Here is a 22385-nt window from a genome sequence, read left to right as displayed (position 1 = left end):
AAGCTATTTTTCTGTATTCTTAGTGTATTAAAATGCGACCAATTTTTGTATATTGATACTATATCCAGCCACTTTGCCAAGCGTTGCCATTATTTTTTGCATATCAGTCTTCCCATTATATTAGTTCAGTGGTTAGTAAACTATGAGCCAGAGGCCAAAACTGTGCCACCAGTTTCTGTAACTAAAATTTAATTGAAATAGAACCACACCTCCTCATTTGCATATCTGTAATTGTTTTCACACTACAAGGCAGAGCTGAGTGACAGACTGTACTGCCAAGAGTCAAAAATATTTACTCTCTGCTCTTTTACAAAACTCTACGTATGAACGCCATTCAAAGAAGCAATTCTGGGTCTCTTGATTCCTTAAATGATATTTTTATTTTCAGTTTAATTTCTGTTCCCATCTTTATTCATCCTCCCTTGTTTTCTCCATCTTTTTTCTACCCTCTCAAAATTCACTTTTTAATTTTTACTTTTTTTTCTTTTCTGGTTAAAGCACTTGAGGCTATAAATTTTCCTCTAAGTTCAAGTCTCACTACATCCCACAAGTTTTGACATGTAATATTTTCATTATCATTCAATTCTAAGTATTTAAAAATTTCCATTATGATATCTTTGATCAGTGAGTTATTTAGAAATGCTTTAAAATTTCCAAATATAGGGGGGATTTTGTGGGGGGTTATCTTTTAGTTACTGACTTCTAATTTAATTGTATTATGATCAGAGAATGTGATCATTATTATAGTGATTCTTGGAAATTTGATGAGACTTGTTTTGTGGCTTAGTGTGAGGTCAATTTTTATAGCTCTTCTTTGTGAAGAATACATGTATTGTAAATGTTTGGTGCAAAGTCCTCATGTCCATGAGTCAAACTATTTAATTGTGCAGTCTAAACTTTCCATTGTACTCATTACTTGTCATCTGCTTCACTGAGCAATAACTTAGAAAAACATAAGAAATTTATTTACAATTTTATCAACTTTTGTTTTTTATACTTTGAGGCTATTTTAGAAATGTTGTACATTTTTCAATAAATTAAAACTGTTATCAATAAGTAGTACTCTCTTTACCTTAATAATGTTGTCTTTTTTTTTTCACTTTTTAAAAATTGAAGTATAGTTGATTTACAATACTGCGCGGATTCTGGTATACAGCAAAGCAATTCAGTTATACATATATACATAGTCTTTTTCATTAAAGGTTACTACAAGATGTTGAATAAAGTTCCCTATGCAAATGATGTTGTCTTAAAGTCTGTTTTGACTGGTATAAATAAAGCTACTCTACTTTCTTTTGAGTACCATTTGCTGAAATATATTTTTCCATCCTTTTATTTTGTCCTTCCATGTCAGGGTTTTGCAATACTATAGAGCTGAATTATTATTTTATAAAATCTTAATTTAACTCTGTCTTTTAGCCAGAAAATTTACATATATTGTGACAGCTGATATACTTTTGATTTCTATTTGCCCTACTTTTTCTGTGTTTCATTCAGTTTTTATCCTTGCTTGACTTAAAAAAAAAAAACTGCCTTCGAAACTATATACCACTTCTATTCTTTTATTTTTATTTAATTGTTTAGGCTATGCCTTGAGCTTCCCTGGTGGTTCAGACAATAAAGAATCTGCCTGCAACGCGGGAGACCCAGCTTTGATCCCTGGGTTGGGAAGATCCCCTGGAGAAGGGCATGGCAACCCACTCCAGTATTCTTACCTGGAGAATCCCATGGACAGAGGAGACTGGCTGGCTATAGTCCATGAGGTCACAAAGAGTCAGACACGACTAAATATCTGAATACACACAAGATCTTAATGTGTGAAAAAACTGGAAGTCTAAATTCTGTTTTGGATATGTTAACTTTGCGATGATTATCAAACATCCAAGTGGATATGTCCGGTATACCACTGAACATATGAATCTGATATTCAAGGGAAGAATCAGAACTGGAGATATAAACTGGGGAGTTAGTACCATGAAGTTCTGGAAACAGATAAAATATCAAGTGAGGCTGAAGAGAGAGAAAAGATAAGGCTAAGAGCTATGCCCTAGGATATCGATGCAGACGCTGAATGGAGAAGATAGCAGTAGCAATTGAGAAGGAAAAAATCCAGGAGAAGGTGATCTCATGAAGGCCCAAAGAACAGTGAATTTTAGGAAGAAGGGACTGGTTGACTGTGTTGGATACTGTTGAGAGGCTGAGAAAAATGAGGCAACAAAGAGGTCATTGGTGGCTTTGATATGAACAGTTGTGGTTCAGTAGTAGGGTTAGATGAGGTAGTAGAAGTAACACCTATGGGCAAGATGTTCAAGATATTTTATGTGAAAGGGAGCAATAAAATAACGTAGAAGCTAGAGGAGGGTTTGGCAGAAGAGAGTTTTTCTCCCCCCATTGGGTGATATTAACGATTTAACATGTCCATGGGAAAGACCGAGTACAAGGGAGAAACTCATCATTCAGAAAAGAAAGGGGATATTTTTCAGGAGCAACATTCTTGAAAAGCCCAAATGCCCCAAAGTCTTTTAATGTGTGACCCATGGAACATGTCTATGACATGAAACATGAGTCATGCACATGACCTGCAGGACAGAAAGTTTAGTCCTTATATATATTGTACAAGGACCTGGGGACTGTAATCTTAACCATGAGGGGATGCTATATCCTAACTTAAAGTTTACCCATGTTTCAGTAGTAGAAGCTATAGGGCAATATCTGATAATCATTACCCAAAAGCTGTTTGGGGTAGTTATGAAAAGAGGAGATTAACTCAATTATTAGCTCAAATTAAATTTAATTTGATCCCCTATCCACTTTAGGCAAGTAAATCCTAAAGGTCTTAGGATGCACACCTCCTTCACTGTGGTATCCCTTGGAAACCACATTTAGAACTTTGTCACCTTGTAATGTGTCTAACACAAACTGAAGTCCATTTCCTCTTAATTTGTGCTTAGTGGTCATAAGGGTATGTAGTTGGACTGTTACGTTCTTCACACACACACAAAAAAACAGAACAAAACAAAAAACAAACTTCTTACATATTTGAAGATAGAAATTAAATTCACTATTTCTTCTCCAAGTCAAACAATCCCTTTCTCTTAATTTTCCTACACAGAGCTTATTTTATATCATTTGACTAAGTCTTCCTGACTTCTTTCCCTCTCTCCAACTGCTTTTTTTAAAAAGCACATTGACAAGAAATCAACAAGCTACTCAAAGTCTGAGTAATCCTGAGAACAGTGGGGGAATTTCAACACATCTCCCTTGGACAGATGAAAGGCTGAATTGACTCTGCCAAGATGTGAACACTCTCCAGTTGTTGCTAATCTGGGGAGACACTTCCATTTGCGTTTTTCTTATTTCACCTAGTTGTCCAAATAAAATGAAAATGCAACCAGACATATATAGGAAAGAGATTTAATGTCCCTATTCTGGAAAATTAGTTTGATATCTCTGTAAGTCAAAATCTGCACATACCAACTCCTTCCAAAGTGTCACAAATACCTAAACTTACTAACAAAAACTGCTTTGTGTCTTAACGTATATTCCGGCAAGTGCTTGTGAAAATACAAAAGGAGGTAGTCAGATGAAGTAATTAATTAAGAGAAGTGTTGGGTTTGGAAAGCCTTCTACTAGTATGAGGTTAATGGATGGTTGAGAAACTCCTCTGGGGGTGTGTGTGAGAGAGATTCTGTCTGCTAATTACTACCCAGGAAAATCTAAGCATCCAACAATCATTCTAATTTTTGCTAAGCAGCATGAAATATCACATCCCATTACATTATGTTATGTCAAGTAACAGGATGTTCCTGGGGTAACATGACAAAATAATACAGCTGGGAAAAACAAACTGAAAGGTCAACCGATGTGCATATAATTTGCAAAGAAAGAAAATGGTACATGTTGATAATCAGGCCTAGAGCTGGCTTAAGGGTTTTGATATCCACAGGTGATTTTAGGAAGGGAGCTATGACGCAGCCATAAGACTTGGCTCCTTCGTTTACAGTATTTGTTTTACTCTGTATATGCGTTGCAGCCTCGTTGAACTTCAACTTTTTCCTCTGCAACATAAGAATACTACTACCCACTTACCTCATATAGTTTTTGTGAGATTCTCATGCCCAGCACATTTAAGTGTTTTATAAATATCTAATTTGATACTTATATCTATCTGAACTGGATTTACTATTCTGTTTTCTACTGATTCTAAGATTTTCCTATATAATATTTTAAAATTAGGATACATCTTAAAATTGATAGCTTGCTATAGTCTTTCTCTTTTCCAATTGAAGTGTACTTGACATACAATATTATGTCAGTTTCACATGTACAACATAGTGATCCAACAGCTAAATGCATTATGAAATGATCACAAGTCTGTCACCACACATTCCTACAGTATCACTGACCATATTCCTTATGTGACATAAAATATCCTTGTGACTTATTCTATAACTGGAAGCTCACATCTCTTAGTTCCAGCCACCTGTCTGCTCTCTGTGTCAAGCCTGTGTCTGATTTGTCCTGCTTCTCTGGTGTTTTACATCCCACATGTAAGTGAGATAGTATGGCGCTGATATTTCTCTGACTTGTTTCATTCAGCATCACACTCCCTACTCACCCATGTTGTCACAAATGGCACGATTTCATTCTTTTTTTATGGTTGAGTAATCTCAAGTGTGAGTGTGTATCTTTTCATTCACCTACTGATGGACATTCAGATTGCTTCCACACCTTGACTACTGTGAATAATGCTGCAGTGCAGGTTCAGTTCAGCTCAGTCGCTCTGTCGTGTCCGACTGTTTGTGACCCCACGGACCGCAGCACGCCAGGCCTCCCTGTCCATCACCAACTCCAAGAGCTTACTCAGACTCATGTCCATTGAGTCAGTGATGCCATCCAACCAGCTCATCCTCCGTCGTCTCCTTCTCCTCCTGCCTTCAATCTTTCCTAGCATCAGGGTCTTTTCCAATGAGTCAGTTCTTCACATCAGGTGGCCTAAGTATTGGAGTTTCAGCTTCAGCATCAGTCCTTTCAATGAATACTCAGGACTGATTTCCTTTAGGATTGATTGGCTGGATCTCCTTGCTGTCCAAGGGACTCTCAAGAGTGTTCTCCAACCCACAGTTCAAAAGCATCAATTCAATGAAGGTAGGGTTGCATATATCTTTTTGAAGTAGTATTTTGCTTTCTTCAAGTAAATACCGAAAAGTACAATGGCTGGATTGTATGGTAGCTTTATTTTTTTTTTTTGAGTGTTCCATAGTGATTGCACCAATTTACATTCCCACCAGCAGTGTGCAAGTATTCCCTTTCTCCACATTTTTGCCAACACTTGCTATTTGTCTTTTTGATGATAGCCATTCTGACAGGTTTAACGCGGTATCTCTTTGTAGTTTTGACTTGCACTTCCCTAGTATTTTTTTCTTTCTTAGTGGTACACAAAATACTGTATTTGAATCATTGGCCTCTTAGAAATGTGGCAAATAAAGTGCTGGACATTTTACCATTTCCAGCAATTTATTTATTCATAAAATAGGCTTTCACTGAAAATTTCCCTTGTGAAAGGCATTCAGAAAGAAATGCGGATCCATAAGACTCAAAGTTTGATCTCCAGGAGGATACAAAGCAGGAGGTGGATGAGGCAGGGTCAAACAACAAACAGTGTGTGACATGTGCCATCTGAGTCACAGTCCAAGCCTGGTGCCCTGTGAGTGCCGAAGAGGAGCTTCCAATAGGAGCAATCAGGGGGACCACATGGAGGAGGTGACACCTGGCCTCGGCAGATGAGAAGTGTCTCAAAAGACACATTTGGGAATGGACACAAAGATGCACAGTGTGCATTCGGAGAACTGCAAGGAATCTAGAGAAGAGGAGTTTAAGGACTGTGTTGAGTGGGGGTGTGTTCCCATTAAAGCTTACTTTGAAAAACAGGTGGCTCGCCTGTGGGCCGCAGTCTGCCTCCTCTGCCCCAGGTCACTGAGCCAGGGGAAGGAATAACGCAGCTGGACACGCGATTCTGGACTGCTGGGGTGGGGAGGGCAGGGGAGAAGGCAACACGAAGGACCCACAAAGTCGGACCTGGGAGTTTCAACCAAACGTTCCCAGAACAAAGGGCCACAAGGTGGTATCTATGAAGATGAGTTCGGTGGCAGAGGGGAGGGTGGATTTCAGGCATGTTTAGTTAGGACAACTTAGTAAACCCAGGAGTGAGAAAGCAGACTAGTCCAGGAGGCAGCGGGATGAGTGAGCCTAAGGAATGCAGAGATCTACCAAAGCTAGAAGAAGTATAAGGGTGGTAGTTAAGCCACGGCACTTTGGGCTTGAAAGACTGTCTGCAGGGAAGTTGCGTTAGGGGCCCCCTCATGGAGGAGCTGGTCTGCCAGGTGGGGGACCGACAGAGGGTCCAAAAGAGGGGCAAGGGTGTGGAGCTGTGAACCACAGGCTAGCAGAGAAACACTAAAACGTCTGGTGTGGCCAGAGGGCAAGGGTGGGGTGTGAACGTGCGTGTGTGCGTGTCCCAGCTGTATCCCCACCTCCGCAGCTCTGAGCCCCTGGCTGCCTCTCCTGGACATGCCACACAGATTCCTCCATCCACCTTCACTTGCCAGGTTTCCCACACAAGTGGTCTTCCTCCTCTCAGCTCTGGGCTTATTGGTTCATCCAGTAAGCATGCACGGAACCCAGGCAACATGGAAAAAGCCTGGGAACTCAGACGTGAAGATGGAGCGCCAGGAGGTAAAACAAGAGAAATTTCCAGCGGCCAGACATGCAAGAGGTTATGAGAGGTGATGGGTGGTGTTGAGGGGTTTTGAATGTATGGGTTCACGTTCATATTCAGAAAGACCACTTCTTTGCGGACAACAGAGGACAGGAGAGGGGAGGTGGCTGGGTGAGGCCTGCGGCGCTGGGCTGCAGACAGGCCTGGATCTGAGCGACTCAAAGCAGAGTCGACTCCTTGGATAGAGAGCATGCAAGGGAAGCATGACTCACGGGCTTGTCAGCTAGGTGGAAATGAAGGGATTACTCTTGCAAGAAGGAATGGGAGGGTGGAATAATGCATCCCGGTCTGGATAGAGCACGCGTGACATCCAAAGGCTGTTCTCTATGAAGCACTGGAGAGAAGCTGGGCCTGCAGATTACAGTCAAGTCCTCACTCAGGCGGTAGGTGAAATTCAGGTAGCTACGGAACACCAGTCTTTAAGAAGGAAGGGAGAGTGAGAGGGATGGCAAGGGAAACTGGACTGGGAGGGATGCTAGAAAAAACAATTACAAACCAGCAATGTCTGTGCTTACATGGCCATTGACTTTGACCTTGGAAGTCTGATTTGAACTTTTATTCTAAGTGCAAATTTTAGCACAGATTGCATTTGGAGGTTATCACGAGCGTCTACCACCCAGGAAACCTGGTAACTTAGGACAAAGGTTAGTAAAACAAATGGACAGACCGAGAGATAAAAACTGATAATTCTTTGAGCCTTCTTGTTTCAAGGTAATAACCACAATAATAACAAATAAATAATTTTTGCATAGCTTGTCATTACTTTTCCACTCTCCAATAATGACTGTCTTCATATGTTTGTCTTCCTAGTTAGATGATGGGGTTCTTGGGGGCAAAGACTATACCTTATTCATCATTCGAGCCTCCAGAATCCAGCATAGGACTTGACACAGTTGGCTATTCACTCACTTGGGCAATATTTATTGAAGGTGTTAGTTGCTCAGTCATGTTCAACTCTTTGCGACTGTATGGACTGAAGCCCACCAGGCTCCTCTGTCTACGGGATTCTCCAGGTAAGAATACTGGATTGGCTTGCCATTTCCTTCACAGGGGATTCTCCTGACCCAGGAATCAAACACAGGTGTCCTGCATTTATTAAGCACCTACTACATGACTGGGAAGCTTATAGTCGCTGGAGATACATCAAAGAATTTGACAAATACTTCTGCACTAACAGAGCTTATGAATTTTAGTAAATAATGGGAAAATCTAGTAATAAAATAAGTATAATGTTTGAATCACTGTACAGTATAGATTGCTGGGTAAAAGGAATTTCTGTTATCTAATTAAACCTGACAAAAGGGAAACCTGATTATACGTGGAAACAGGCCCCCTAGCAGCCACTTTTCCTGTTGCAAAGAGTTTCTGGAAGTCTCTCTGCATTCGGTTCATACTTCAAGCGTAAAGAAAATCACTTTCCTTATTTTGACTGTTCTAGAACTCCTCCTAAAGTCAGCGTTTGTTTGTTTTCTTTTCCCCCGAGTTAAAAAAAAAATACTGGAAAGGCCCAAAATGCCACATACACATATAGAATGAAGTTACTGAGTTTTGTTTCAAATGGGTGCATTGATTTTGAGATTGAAATTTTGTATGAGATCATACAGAATATATTTGCTCAGGCAGCCATTCCCTAAGACCTATTAATTGTAAGCTCACATCACTAAATATAGTGGTGATGAATCAGAAAGTCCCTGTCCTCAGGATCCTGTGATATAAGAGGGATAAGACAAACATGATATTATATGGTAGGACAGCACTAAGGATGCTTGAATGTGTCCTCCTTTTTCTCCTTATTCTGCTTAAAAGGCTAGTTTACCTCTCCCAGATATGCCCCTACTCCCAGCTTGACTTATCAAGTAGATTGGCACCTGATGACAGAGGATGAGATGGTTGGATGGCATCACTGACTCAATGGACATCAGTTCAGTTCAGTTCAGTCGCTCAGTTGTGTCTGACTCTCTGCGACCCCATGAACTGCAGCACGCCAGGCCTCCCTGTCCATCACCAACTCCCGGAGTTTACTCAAACTCACGTCCATCGAGTCGGTGATGCCATCCAACCATCTCATCCCTCTGTCGTCCCCTTCTCCTCCTGCCCTCAATCCTTCCCAGCATCAGGGTCTTTTCCAATGAGTCAACGCTTCGCATCAGGTGGCCAAAGTATCAAGTCAGTGGACATGAGTTTGAGCAAACCCCGGAAGCTGGTGAAGGACAGGGAAGCCTCGTGTGCTTCAGTCCGTGAGGCTGCAGAGCCAGACACAACTGTGGGGCTGAATACCAACAACCTGCCACAGTCGCTCGTGTGTGCTGTCCATCCTCTGCCTGACCGTGGCCTCTGAGGGCGGGCGCTGAGAACGGAACAAAGTACTGTGGAAACCCAGGGCGGCGGGGAGTTACAGCTCAAATGTCTTTGCACTGGTTTATGAAAAAACATCACCCATCACCTGCACGCCTGTGAATAACACAAAGGTCCTGAGAACTTTCTGGGGAAAAAAGGAGGAAAATGACTTCTATTTTAGGGCCTCGCAAGCTTCTCTGAAATGGAATTTGGCAGTTGACAAACTCGCAGACAGCAAATGACCTCAGGTGTTATGCTATGATTTTAGAAAGACACAAATGTACTGTGAAAAATCAAGCCGACATGTTGCATTTTGCAATAAAATTCTTTACATATTCAGCACCTGCGTTTTCAAAGCGCTTTTGTATAAATCTCCTCTCGCGTGACTGTCGGGACAACCCACGGGTGCGCACGGGCAGCGGGCCTCCTCCCACCCCGCCCGTGGAGATGCTGAGGTGCGGGGGAAACGGGCGCCTCATCTGGCAGCTGCTGAGTCACAGGCTGAGCCAAGAGGTAAGAGCAACCTTCCTCCCACAGGTCAATGGTCCCAGAGAAACACTGCAGGTAAAAGGTGCTTGGGTGTGGTGGGGGAGAAGCAGACTGTTCTTTGCTTTCCTTAAAAGGGAAAGAATTCAGTTTTCTGATTTAAAAACCAGAAATGACTGGAGGGCTAAAGCTGCAGTTTTTTTTTTTTTTTTAAGCTGCAGTCTTCTGTTAAGTAAAAAGCAACATCACTTAGTGGGAGAAAAATCAGGAGGAATGCATATTCTGGGGGATGTACTCGGAGAATGAACAGTTTCCATTTTGACTTCTACAAAAATGAGGATAATTAGCATTACTTCCCTGGAAACTTTATTCAAATTTCCATATGCAGTGATGTTTCCCTGGGTTCTCATTGCAATCATTAAACTGCACTTAGCATGTGTAGCGATTTACATGCCTGGCACTACATATAATACAATTTCCTTTCTTCCTTTGAGGATTTTCCTTCTTTCCTTCCCTCCATTATACAACTTTCACAGTCACTCCTGCATTTACTGAACTAGACCTATCAAGAGGACTGCAGGAATACTGAAATACAGATGAAAAGAGTCACTATCCACCTGCTCAAATAGCAGAGGGCAGGAATCCAATCACCCGCCTCATGTCTGCCCAGGATCTTACGCTGGGTCTTAGACAAGGACCTGTTTCCTGAATATTTAGTGGGTGAATGGATAAACGGACAGCTGGATGGATAGGGGGATGGATGAATAGATGGACAGATGGATGAATAGATGGATAAGATGCCTGAATCTGGCAGGGCCCCAATTTCTGACTCAGTAAAATGGCTGAAACTTTACCTCGGCTGCCTTTTGACTTTTCTGTTCCATCAACCCCCTTTCCACAGGACTGCGTGGGACCAAGAGGATGCAAGTGACATTCTGGGGCTCTTTATTTAGCAGTTTGCTCTGTCTGGGTTAATATACGGGTTAGGCTCACTGCTAAGGACACTTTGCCAAGTCCAGAGATACTCAGTTACCCTGTGTCTGGCAAGTGAGTGACTACAAGCTCAAGGGATGGGATAAGGGGGAAATGTTAACACTAAAGAAAAAAAAGCTCAAGCAAATTTAGAAGAAAATGAAAAAGGTCCCCCCACCCAAGCTACCTAAAACCTCTTGTTTTGAACAAAAATATGACTGAGAAAAGTACTTGCAAGTTTGTGCTCCTCAAAACGATCCTACCCAGAATGCGCAGAGGGAAGTTAGCCAGAGACAAGAAGAGGATTAGGAAGAGAAGGAAATAGAGGAGGAGGAAGAAAGGAGGAGGAGAGGAGGTGGCTCGGGGGTGAGATGACAAGGGAACAGGAAGGGCCCGAGCCTCAGGCCAGGCCTCTGCAGAAGGTCAAAGAGCACCTGGTGGGGGTGTGAGCAGCAGACGTGGGTGAAAAGGGCGCCCTCTCCCAGTCTCTCCAGGTCCAGACAGTAGAGTGAGGCTGACATTACTGAACACCTGCACCGTGCTGGGGCCTTTTATATGGGCCGTTCTATTTTTATATGTGACATTTTATTTGGCTGTCCAGCTCTCAGCAACCCTGCGAGGAAGGCCATTCTGTCCCTTGTACCTGTGACAACCCCGAGCTCGGGCGTCTTCAGTGGTGGAGCAAGCACCCTCCGATGGACAGCACCCACCGGACACTTTACCTTGTTGAAGCCTCAGGTAACTCTGGGGAGCAAATACTTTCATTTTCCATTTTGCTTGGCAAGAAAAGGCGGCTTCCAAGCTTTGATGGAGTCATTGACACAGTCGCAGCTAGCAAGAGGCCAGGATGCGTGGGAACTGAGATGCGATCCAGGGCTCCTTCTGTTTCACTGGACAGGCTCCCAGAGGAAGGAGCCAGCTCCCTGGCCCTGACACCATCCCCACTTTCAGCCTGTAACCTGTGGGCAGATGAAGGCCGAGCACCAGACCAGCCAGGTACCGTGTGGAGGCTGGTGCTCACGTCCCTGATGGTGACTGCGCGTGGAACGGGGATTCTGAGCTTGCAAAATAAAATTACGCTTATCTGGTTTGTGCTGCCAGGCAGCGCAGCAATCTTGCCTATTGTGTTGTTTAGTCGCTCAGTCCTGTCCAACTCTTTGCAACCTCATGGACTGTAGCCCGCCAGGCTCCTCTGTCCATTGGATTTCCCAGGCAAGAATACTGGAGTGGGTTGCCACTTCCTCCTCCAGGGGATCTTCTCATGCAGGGACCAAACCCATGTATCCCCCACATCTCCTGCACTGCAGAGTCTTTACCACTGAGCCACAACGGGAGCCCTAACCTTGCCTGTTGCTGCTGTTGATCAGTTGCCCAGCTGTGTCTGACTCTCTTTGATCCATGGACTGCAGCACACCAGGCCTCTCTGTCCCTCACCATCTCCTGGAGTTTGCCCAAGCTCAGGTTCATCGTATCTTGTCTATAACATGTCCCAAAAAGTGAAGTAGCTCAGTCGTGTCCGACTCCTTGCGACCCCATAACATGGTCCTAAAAGATAACGATTTTTATTCTAGCAAGAGGAGGTGGAAAAGGGGTTCACTGTTCCAAACGGAGCCACTGATTTCAGTGTGGGGCAGTGCTAGTTCTGAGTCTAAATCACTTTCTCTATAGCTTGCACCTTTTGGTTCTGCTTTTTCTGGAATAATCACGTCTTTTGTACATCTCAATGCGGCGACTGTGTGTCTCCTTCTTTTTCCCTTCTCCAAGCTGACTCTGCTTAGTTCCCTCAACCACTGGTTATAAGACACACTCTCTGATGGCTTTCCAATCCTGATCCCTGTTCATGGAGTCTCTGTCCTCCATCCAATGTATTTTCAGAAAAGTGGTGCCTCAAGTATAGGCAGGCAGCCAAGGGGTCCTTCAGGGCCATGAGCTGGACCACGGTGTCTGACAGAACACAGGGGTGCTGGTCTTCCCCTGTTTATGAGCCGATCTGGTTTCTCCTCAGTGCCCCTAGGCAGCAGAGTGTGGAATAATGCATTTCAGGATTCCACATTCTTGCTAAGCTTATTATTTACAAACTCTTACTGAGGCAGTTTCTGAGGCTGGAGGGCAGTCAGGCTAGCTGTGTCATCACACGCACCTGCTGCTTCTGTCCACTTATCCCTTCTCTGCCTTCAGCCCCTTGCTGAATCCAACCTCCTCCTCTGGAGGGAGCGCACAGGATCTCAAGGCTTCCCTGTCAGCTCTGACAGGTGAACAAAGAGGAACATTCTTCACAAATCCACGATGCTATCAAAGCATAGAAGAGGGAACAGAACCCTCAGTAAAAGAACCCTAAACATCCTACCAGAAAGTCCCAAACAACCCTGAAAAGTGAGAATAAAACTACCAAAAGCTGACAGAGGGGAACAGCATTATTTCCAACCCACATTTGTCCTTCTAAAAAAAGCCAACCAACTACAGAAAGAAAAAAAAAAAAAAAACCTGAAATGTAGGAAATCTAACATCGTTAACATATTTCCTGTCCTCACATAGCTTATAAAAAATGTTTCTGAGCTCTTCCCTGGCTCATTTACAGTGACGAGAGGGAGCAAAAAGGAAATGCAACAGATGGGACTACCGCCCTCTCACCCAGCAATTTATTGCCACTCGAGGTAGCTTGGGCGAGATTTCAAACGTCTTTCAGTTGCACCAAGAGCTTACTCCCGCCCAGGAACAATGAGGATGAGTGAGGCTCCTTAAAAAAAACTGTGGGTTATAAGCCATGTTTACTCCTCTCTAATTTTGTTGTTTCTAAAAGCGATCACCCCGGCTTCCCTCCAACCATCCCCAAACTGACTTCACGAGGATGTAATCTGGTAGATTTAGAGCTGACAGGTGGTACATGCATAATTAAAGATGACCTAACACAGAATGCTCTCATTCCTGGCATATTATCAGACACTTAAGCAAAGCAATTATCAGTAGGCAATCTTTTCTGTCAACAGAGATAGAGATGAAACATTTCTTCAATTAAGAGGATTCTGCAAGGATGCTGTATATATATCCGTCTGCAAATACTTGAAAATCTTTAGAGTTTAATACTAAGTCAGCTCAATGAGCAGCTCTAGCCAGTTAAATTGTGTTTTTTTCCTCCCCTCCGAGTTTTCCTGGAAGGTAACATTTTTTTTTCTTTATTGAAGTAGGAAGGTCACATTTTAAGCATCAGAATCATCAAGATAGGAATAATTCAGGGACATCATTAGAGATCCTGATCCAAGCTGACAAGGAAATCTCTGCATTTCTCTGTCATTGTCCTGTTAGGGCTTACAAATACACCAAACCTTCTTTAAAAGTGCAAGGCAAAAAAAAAGGGGATAAAGGTTCAGATAAAAGTAACTGAAATTTTTCTTTAAAGCAGAATTATTCCCTCCCCATGTTCCACCAATGTCAGAGGGCTTTTTCTTTTTCAAAATTCATTTTTAAAAACATTTTTAATTGGAGGATAATTGCTTTACAACGTTGTGCTGGTTTCTGCTGTATGATGCAAACCAGCCCTAAGTATATATATGTTGGTCTCTCTTGAACCTCCCTCCCACCCACCCCTCTAGATTGTCACAGAGCACCAGCCTGGGGTCCTTGTGTGATACGGCAGCTTCCCACTAGCTATCCATCTTACACACGGTAGTGTATATATTTCAATGCTACTCTCTCAATTCATCCCGACCCCGCCTTCACCCGCTGTGTCCACAAGTCCACCGTCTACGTCTGTGTCTCTATTCTTGCCCACAGAGGGGTCCCAGAAGAAGAAGAGAAAGACGAAAAGCATATCGGTGTTAGAGAATTTAAGAGAATTACTGTCAAGCAAACTTCATCTTGAATCTAAGCGATTTAAGGATTTTTTTTTTTTTCATTTGAAGAAATAAATATTCTTCAAAGGAAGAGAGGTCTTGACCACATGATGGATTTCGCATTTCAGGCCAAGGAGGGAAGAGGCACTATACTCCCTAGTAGAGTACTATACTTTTTATAAATTACAGTGCATGTACTTTCTATAAATGAATGCATTTTAGCTTTCCTCAGAACAGAAATTGCTTTAATGTTATAGCGAGACAAGTGATTTTCTTTTCTTTTAAAAGGTGCTTTATACGTTAATGGGTTTTTTGAAGCCTGTGTAAAAACTGGCTTCCCTGAGACAGAGAACTTCACAACGTTTGTGGGGCATATTCTGCCACATTTCACAAGAGGTCTTATTGTTTAAATTCTTACATCCTTATGTCATCTGTGAACAAACGGCCTTATTGTTCATTTGAACACGTCTTCATAGGATCTCTGGTGGTAGGGCTGGTGTTGTTGTTTGCATTTTTTTCCTCATCAATTCAGAACAAAAGTCTCTTTTTCTGCAGTGCTGGGAACTAGGGAACGTGGAGTGTGTGGCAGCTGTTTCAGTTGGAAACACCATAACGATCCTGTTAAGTGAAGTGCTAACATTAATGGGCTGACTTCTGACAAGGAAATCAAGATCTCAGGAAAAGTTTCTTCGACACAGCAGACTTCAAGGTAATGCAGGATAGATGCACTCCATAGAACAATTAAGACTCACCCAGTAGGGGACTTCCCTGGTGGCCCAGTGGTTAAGAATCCACTTTCCAGTGTAGGGAATGGGGGTTCAGTCCCTGGTTGGGGAACCAGGATCCCACATGCTGTGGGTCACCCAAGCCTGGGCGTCGTAACTATGGAGCCCATGGACTCTGGAGCCCAAGCGCCACACCTCGAGAGAAGCCTGTGTGCCGCAACGAAGACCCAATACAGCCAGAGATAAATAAATAATGATAAAGAATCATCCAAGCTCCGCTGGTGGCTCAGTGGTAAAGAATCTGCCTGCCAATGCAGGAGACGGGTTCGATCCCTGATCCAGGAAGACCCCACACACCCGGAGCAACTGAGCCCGTTTGCCACAGCTATCAGACCCGTGTTCCCGAGTCCAGGAGCTGCAAGGACAGGAGCCTGCATGTCCTAGAGCCGGTGCTTTGCGAGAAGAGAAGCCATTGCAATGGGAAGCCTATATATGGCAATCGGAGAATAGGCCCCTGGCTGCAACTAGAGCAAAGCCCTTGCAGCAGTGAAGCCCTACCACAGCAAAAATAAATAAATTAATTAAAAAAAAATCATCCCGAAAACTTAGAGGTGGGCCTGCTGGACAACAGGACCCAATTCCTTCCAAGACATGTTTTCCTTGGGAGATGCTTCATTCAGAATATTAGAGGAAAGATACCAGTAGTCCTTGGGGAAAACATAATCAAGGGGCGAGCTGGTGACGATGGCAAGATCATTCATGGGAGATGTGGCAGGACCCAAAGCTCAAGTTCATTATATTTCTCAGAACTAAGAATAGCTTCTGAATGAGGATTCACAATTCTCCACAGACCTATTTCTCCTAAGGAGCTCCCCCTTTCTCTTTCCAATTTTAATGTAAAAAAAAAAAAAAGAGAGAGAGAGACTATAATCAGACATGGAGAAGTAGGCAGGAACAAAGGAACCTCTACAGATGGGAGGAGCATCTAAACCAGCCATATTTTAGGTACTGTTAAACATCTTCCATCAGAATTCAATTCAGAAAAACTCAAAAAGTGTACTTTGATAGCGTGCTGCATCACAGGCCGGGACAAAGAAACACCTCATATGTGTGTTATTAGGGCCAACAACGAAACACTTGGCATCTCCCAAATGATGGCATGGATGAGAAGAAAATAGAAGACATAAGGTACACACTACCCATCAAAATGGACATAATACAAAGGCGGGAAAATTCTAGGGAGTTTATTTAGGGAGAGACTCTTATTCCTCATATAGTCCCAGCCTTTTTGTGTCACTTAAGTAAACAAAGCAACGTCTATAAGCACAGTCCTTGTGTGCTGAGGATAACACATGATGCTAGGACATTTTATATCATGCCTTTTATACTCAATGATTACTTTAGAATCATCAACTAACAACATTTTTAAAAAATGTCATTAAAGTGGTGGTACCTTACATAAGACAGAAATATCAACCATCTTATCATGAACCAAAGTTTCTCCTATCCGCCCTCAAAACTAGTTTTCCAGGTATCTTGGTTTTACTAAGTTTTATGCTTGGATGAACAAAATAAGATTGCAATGATGGCTACAAAATAAAGACTAAATTGCGATACCCTGATATTGATGGAGTATTATTTTGGAAAGAATAAAAGTCAAACTCAAGAAATTATTTTCACTGCTATCTGCGTTTTCTGTTTCACAAAGGTTGCTCAAAATTTGCTGTCTGGAAGCCTTTTAAAGACATTCTGTACAATATCATGCATTCTCCTTGTTAACAGAGTATCAGAGATGCTTATCAGGTTTACTTCACTAAAGACAACGTGTAACATGGATCTAAGAAAGTCAGAATGAATGTAGTTTTTAATATCTATCCATTCAGAGGGGACATCTGCTTTCCGATGAAGAGGCAACCGTGTAACTCCCGAGCGCTTGGTCTGGCTTTTTTAAGAGCTGGCACTGGAGGTCAAAGGGGACAAAGTACCCAGAACACCTCCAACGTGACCAAGAAGGCAGCCACATAATTGATGCTCTTATATTCTTCTCCTAATATTTCCCCCCAAAAGTGAAGCCTCACTTCACTGCAGGGGAATAAAAGAAAATAGAAGAAATGAAAAAATAGTGGTTTTTTTTTTTTTTGGTGCCACAAACTGCACTCGAGGAATCAACTGTTCTTCACTTGGAATTCTTTCACGAAATGAAATGTTAGGCGCAGGGATGCGCCTTAGGGATGGAAGGTTGTTGCCCTTAGGGATGGAAGGTGATGAAAGGAAAGATGTGTAAGAAGAGGATGAAAGAAATGCATGTTTCTATGAAGCCAGGGATGGGGGAAAATAAAACACTATTACAGACAGAAGAATGGCTACATCCCCCTAATGTATTGGGTTGGCCAAAAACTCCATTCGGTCTCCATAAGCTGTTATCAAAAAACCTGGACGCACATTTTGGCCAACCCAATATTTTTGGATCAGCCCCAAAATAAGATAAGACAAGGGCTAGGTCATAGATGAAGATGTAGTATCACCAGCTACTAAAAGAATCCAGCACTAACCAATTTATACAAATTAACTTGCATTTACTCCCTTGGGGTCAATTGAAACCTATACCCCAGGAGACAGGAGTGCTTTCACATGTACCCATTTGTAACCTCTGAAAGCTAATTAACAAAGGAGGACACAGAATCTCCAGGCACAATGGAAACCGGTGACGTCCACCCCTGCAGCCAGCTCTGTGATATCGTCCACTGGGTGCTGACAGCCTCCCCTTCCCTCCTCTCATCCCAGCACAATGCCTTCAGGTCTGTCTGAGCAACGTAATTTACTGGAGTGGAATTCCCTCGATGCCCCGCGCAGCACCTGGCCGCAGGATCATTCATACTCTACAGTGTCGTGGCCTGACACCGATCCATCGGCCCCTGTGCCTCATTCGCGCAGAGTGAGCGATTTCACCTTCCACGGTGCCCTTCTGGGGTGCGCACGGACAAATTTACTCCACTCAGCCCTAATTACAAACCTTGGTTGAAATGCTCTCATTAGATTTCTATTTCTCACTCCAAATGTCAATCCGATTGAAAATGCCGATTTTCCTGAGGATTCATCCATTAGCAATAAACTCTAAAGCATTCCATGACTGAGTGCATTAAACCAACAACATGGACATGCACTTAAAATACATCATTAGAGCAAATCTCCATTGCAAATGCTTTACATTATTCAACCAAAGGAATAATGAGCCCAGCCTGGCCAGTACCCTCAAATTGCACATGAAGGATAGGTTAAAACTGGCTGTTATGAAGGAAGAAGCAGGCAGTATATCAATGAGATGAATTTCAGAATCTCTCTCATCCCTTACGAAGGTGCGGGAGGAAATCAGACCCAGAGCCTAATTTATCACCTCCTTTTGCCTACCATTTTTACAGAAACTTCAGTCTGTGGCAAAGTACAATAAGACAGGCAAAGATCATGGGGAGTGTGTGTGTTCATGGGGGGGGGGGGGGTGGGGGAAGCTCTATCTGTGATGCTAGGAACTTGCTAGTCTTCTAGAATGATTTGCTCTGCCTGAAAAGCATTCTTCCATTTCACTCGACAGAAGGAGGAAAAAAAAGGTAGAAAAAGCAGCACTGTCTGGATGCACTGAAAGAATCTGGGTACCATCCTTCTTTTTAAAAAAGTTTATTTATTTTTAAGTGAAGGATAATTGCTTTACAGTATTGTGTTATTTTCTGTCAAGAATCAACATGAATCAGCCATAGGTATTCACATGTCCCCTCGCTCTTGAACCTCCTTCCCGCCTCCCTCCCCCATCCCATCCCTCTAGGCTGTTACAGAGCCCCGGGTTGAGTTCCCTGAGTGCGGCAAATTCTCATTGGCTATCTATTTTACATATGGTAATACATGTTTCCATGTTACTCTCTCCATAAATTCCACCCTATCCTTCCACTGGCAACCTCCACCCCCGCCCCAGCTCCTGCCCCACCAGATTCATAAGTCTGTTCCCTGGGTACCATTCTAATGAAAGAGAGGTTTTGCCCATTTAGTTGACCTGAGAAATGTCTCCAGTTCACTGGACTGATAGGGTCCTTAGCATGAAAAATCCAGAAAATCCAGTGATGATGCTAACATATACACTACAAATCAAAGGTTGTACCCATGACTGAAGTGGTAGGACAGATCATGAAAAGGAAAATTTGGAGAGAAGAATTTTTAAAACTAGAAAAATACATCAATTGATAAAACCAAGCCATCACTGCTTTATACCTGTACCGTGTTTTAATCCCTTAGCTTCTTAGTCTCATTTATCACTTCTTGTCAGGTCCCTGGTGAGGCCAAGTCAGGGTGCAGTCATAATGTCTTTTTTTAATTTGATAAATGAAGAAACTGCATCCCAGGAAGGTCATGGAGGAAGCTGAAGAATCTGATACATGTAATCTGATGTATGTAATTCTTCACATGTAATACTAAAGGTTGACCAAAAAGGTTAAGTGATACCTACAATGATGCCCTGATTATGAAATACACAATATATTTACTTAATGAAAAACTTTGGTGGGCAGAAAAAGACTGCTAGAAGGCTAGATATACATTACATTCAAGAGAAAATAATTCGCAAAGAATACCAAAAAGAAGCAACAGTAATTGTTTTCTGCTTGTCAGCATCTGGTTATCTACAGGATTGATCAGTAACCAGAATGACAACAGATGTGACATTTTCTATAGGGAATTCTACCACCATGGAAGCTAATTGCTCCTCAAGTTTTGCCCATTCCCAACTGAAATACTTAAAACCTTCCTTGATTACAACATTAGCACTCTCTCTTTCATGATGTACCTCAGCAGGTATCACAGAGAATGTGCACAGATGTCAGAACTGAAATAGTCACGCTGAAATAAATTGAGTGGGAAGGCAAAAATAACTGCTTATGCTCGAGACAGTGCTCACCTTAAGATGAAAGAGGGGCTTTCACGGCGCTAATTTAAGAGCAAAATAAAAACCCAAGACCCCAGAAGTAACAGTGGTAGCCTACGAAGAACCAAATGATTTGTAAATGACCTGTCGCCTTCTTATTGAGAAACAATGAACAAGGGGACGATCCTGTATTCACTTAATTCCCAAATGTGTCCTCCAAGCAGAGCGGGGAGCCGCCGAATGCCCTGAACCCTCCACCACATCCGTATGATGCGACAGCATGAGTAAGCATCACCACCCCCTTACTGAGTGCTGGCTCTGTGCTTCAAGGACGTTGTCTCATTTACTCCCCACCAGCACCCTCTGAGGCAGGCACTCCCCCTGTTCCAGTTTTTTATTAAAGACATCCAGGCCTGGGAGAGGTTGAACAAAGAGATCGAGGTCAACAGGTAGCTAAGTGAAGGTCTGAGGCTGATCAGTCCTCTTTTCCCCAAAGCTCTGGCCTCAGGCTAACCACCCCTCCTCACCATCTGCTGGGCCTGCAGACAACCAGTGGGGAATATGATTTGCAGTCTTCGGTTTCCAGAGGCTTCTGGAATGACTGTCCTCTTGACTCATCCTATTTCCCAAGTGACATCAAACTGAAAGGCTTCAGCAGACACACACTTCACTTGCAGACACCCTCATTCTTTGGAAATGCCACAGCCACTCAGCCAGTAGCAGGGGGACAGCACCATGGCTGGGATCACGGAGTTGCGAATTTCCCTGTGAAGGTTGACACCACTTCTGTCTGGTATTTCCTGTAGCCACAGACAGACACGCTACCCCTTACTGTGGTTGCAGGAGACGTGGCTGGCAGATGAAGGGGAGTTTTTACTTGGTTACCTGCCCCTCCGACATCTGTGCATAGAGCAGGTCTGTGCCCATCCCTGGTCCCCCACCCACAACACCCTGTCCCTACACAAACAAACACATCCTCCAATCTCTCTGCAGCACCACTAAGGGATCCTCCCATGCTGTTCTCTGGATCTACAAGACACGACTTTCTAACATCGAGCCAAAGAGATGGATGTTGTAAAATGGCATTTCAAACAAGGCAATTACTTCTCAAACAGTGATTCAAGGATCCTGTCACTATTTCTTGCAACCTTCCGCCAACACAATTTGCTTATGTATGAGTTGTGTCTTTCTTTCTTCAGGAGGGGAAAATGCTGATCAACTATCACAGGTAGACACACAGTGCCCAAACGTGGCCGACTTTTTGCTGCTTAGAGAGACGCATTTATTACCCCCAACGCACCACTTACCAGACAGATGCAAAGATGCGGGCAAGCCAGTCATCAGAATTAACAGAGTGATTGTGCTTGCATTACATATTCTGATTTGTATGAATCTTATTTTTAGCCATGCACAAAAGGGCAATAAATGGAAAATCTTATTCTAACCGCTACTTTTTCTGGGCCACCCACACTGCTCCACCTACCGCACAAGTCCACAAATGTGAAAAAAGAAAAAAAAAAACCCAACCCAGGGTTCGTCCTAACAAGGGATGCAAAGTGGCTAAAATATGTGACATTTTTTCCAGTTAGTGTTTGTACTTTCATTCTTTTTCTGTATCAGGACTTTCAGGGAAAACAACGTTGACTTATCTCTGGGCATTTTCAAAGACTCCGCGGTGGCAGGGCAGACGGTGCTTTGGCAAGTGTGATCCGCCAGGCACCGCTACCACCCCGTCACCTGCCGCCTGGCAACCAGCTTCCAGCAGAGAAACATACCCCCAAACGGTTCTGTAAATTCAGGCAGATGATACCTACAACATCTTTTTTTGCAACAAAGACGGTGTTTTAATAGTTTCTCAAATGAACAAAGGGACATCAGAAACGTAAGCGTTTCTAGAACAGAGCAGGCTGTCAGAAATGATCTTGCCAAAGTTACAGCAGTGATGCTTATCCTAAATCTGCTCTTGGGGTGCTGAGGGCCAGCGCTCCCCGGGACACAGCATCTCCTTGCCATCTCCCTTCCCTTCTGTGCATTTTTGTCTCTGTCTGTCCCATCCACTCACCCCGCAAGCCCTCAGCTCACCAAGCATAAACCCTCGCTGCCGAGCGGAGCTGCTGATGTTGAAAAAACCCACCTTGAGAGCAAATAAGAAAAAAAAAAAAAATTGAGGAAGAGGATGTTTCTGGGGGCATAGAGAGGATAGAGACGAGAGTCTATTTTTGATCTCCATCTCTTTAGACTTTTCATGAAAAGTTAAGTTATTCAAGTCCCAGGGCACCGATCTGAACGCTTGTTCCCCTGAACCCTCCGCAAAGCACAGTAGCAAACACAGGCAGACGGGGATTAATATT

The 22385-nt window shown here is 43.2% G+C and overlaps 1 protein-coding gene across 8 annotated transcripts in view; it reads right to left on the bottom strand.

The window, feature by feature from the left end:
* Positions 1–22385, bottom strand: part of BACH2 (BTB domain and CNC homolog 2) — a 379241-nt gene that overhangs the window by 124624 nt on the left and 232232 nt on the right. The window lies entirely within an intron of this gene.

The sequence above is a fragment of the Dama dama genome, chromosome 28 (assembly GCF_033118175.1).
Source record: "Dama dama isolate Ldn47 chromosome 28, ASM3311817v1, whole genome shotgun sequence".
NCBI classification, from domain to species: Eukaryota; Metazoa; Chordata; class Mammalia; order Artiodactyla; family Cervidae; genus Dama; species Dama dama.
This window is presented reverse-complemented; position numbering and strand designations above follow the sequence as displayed.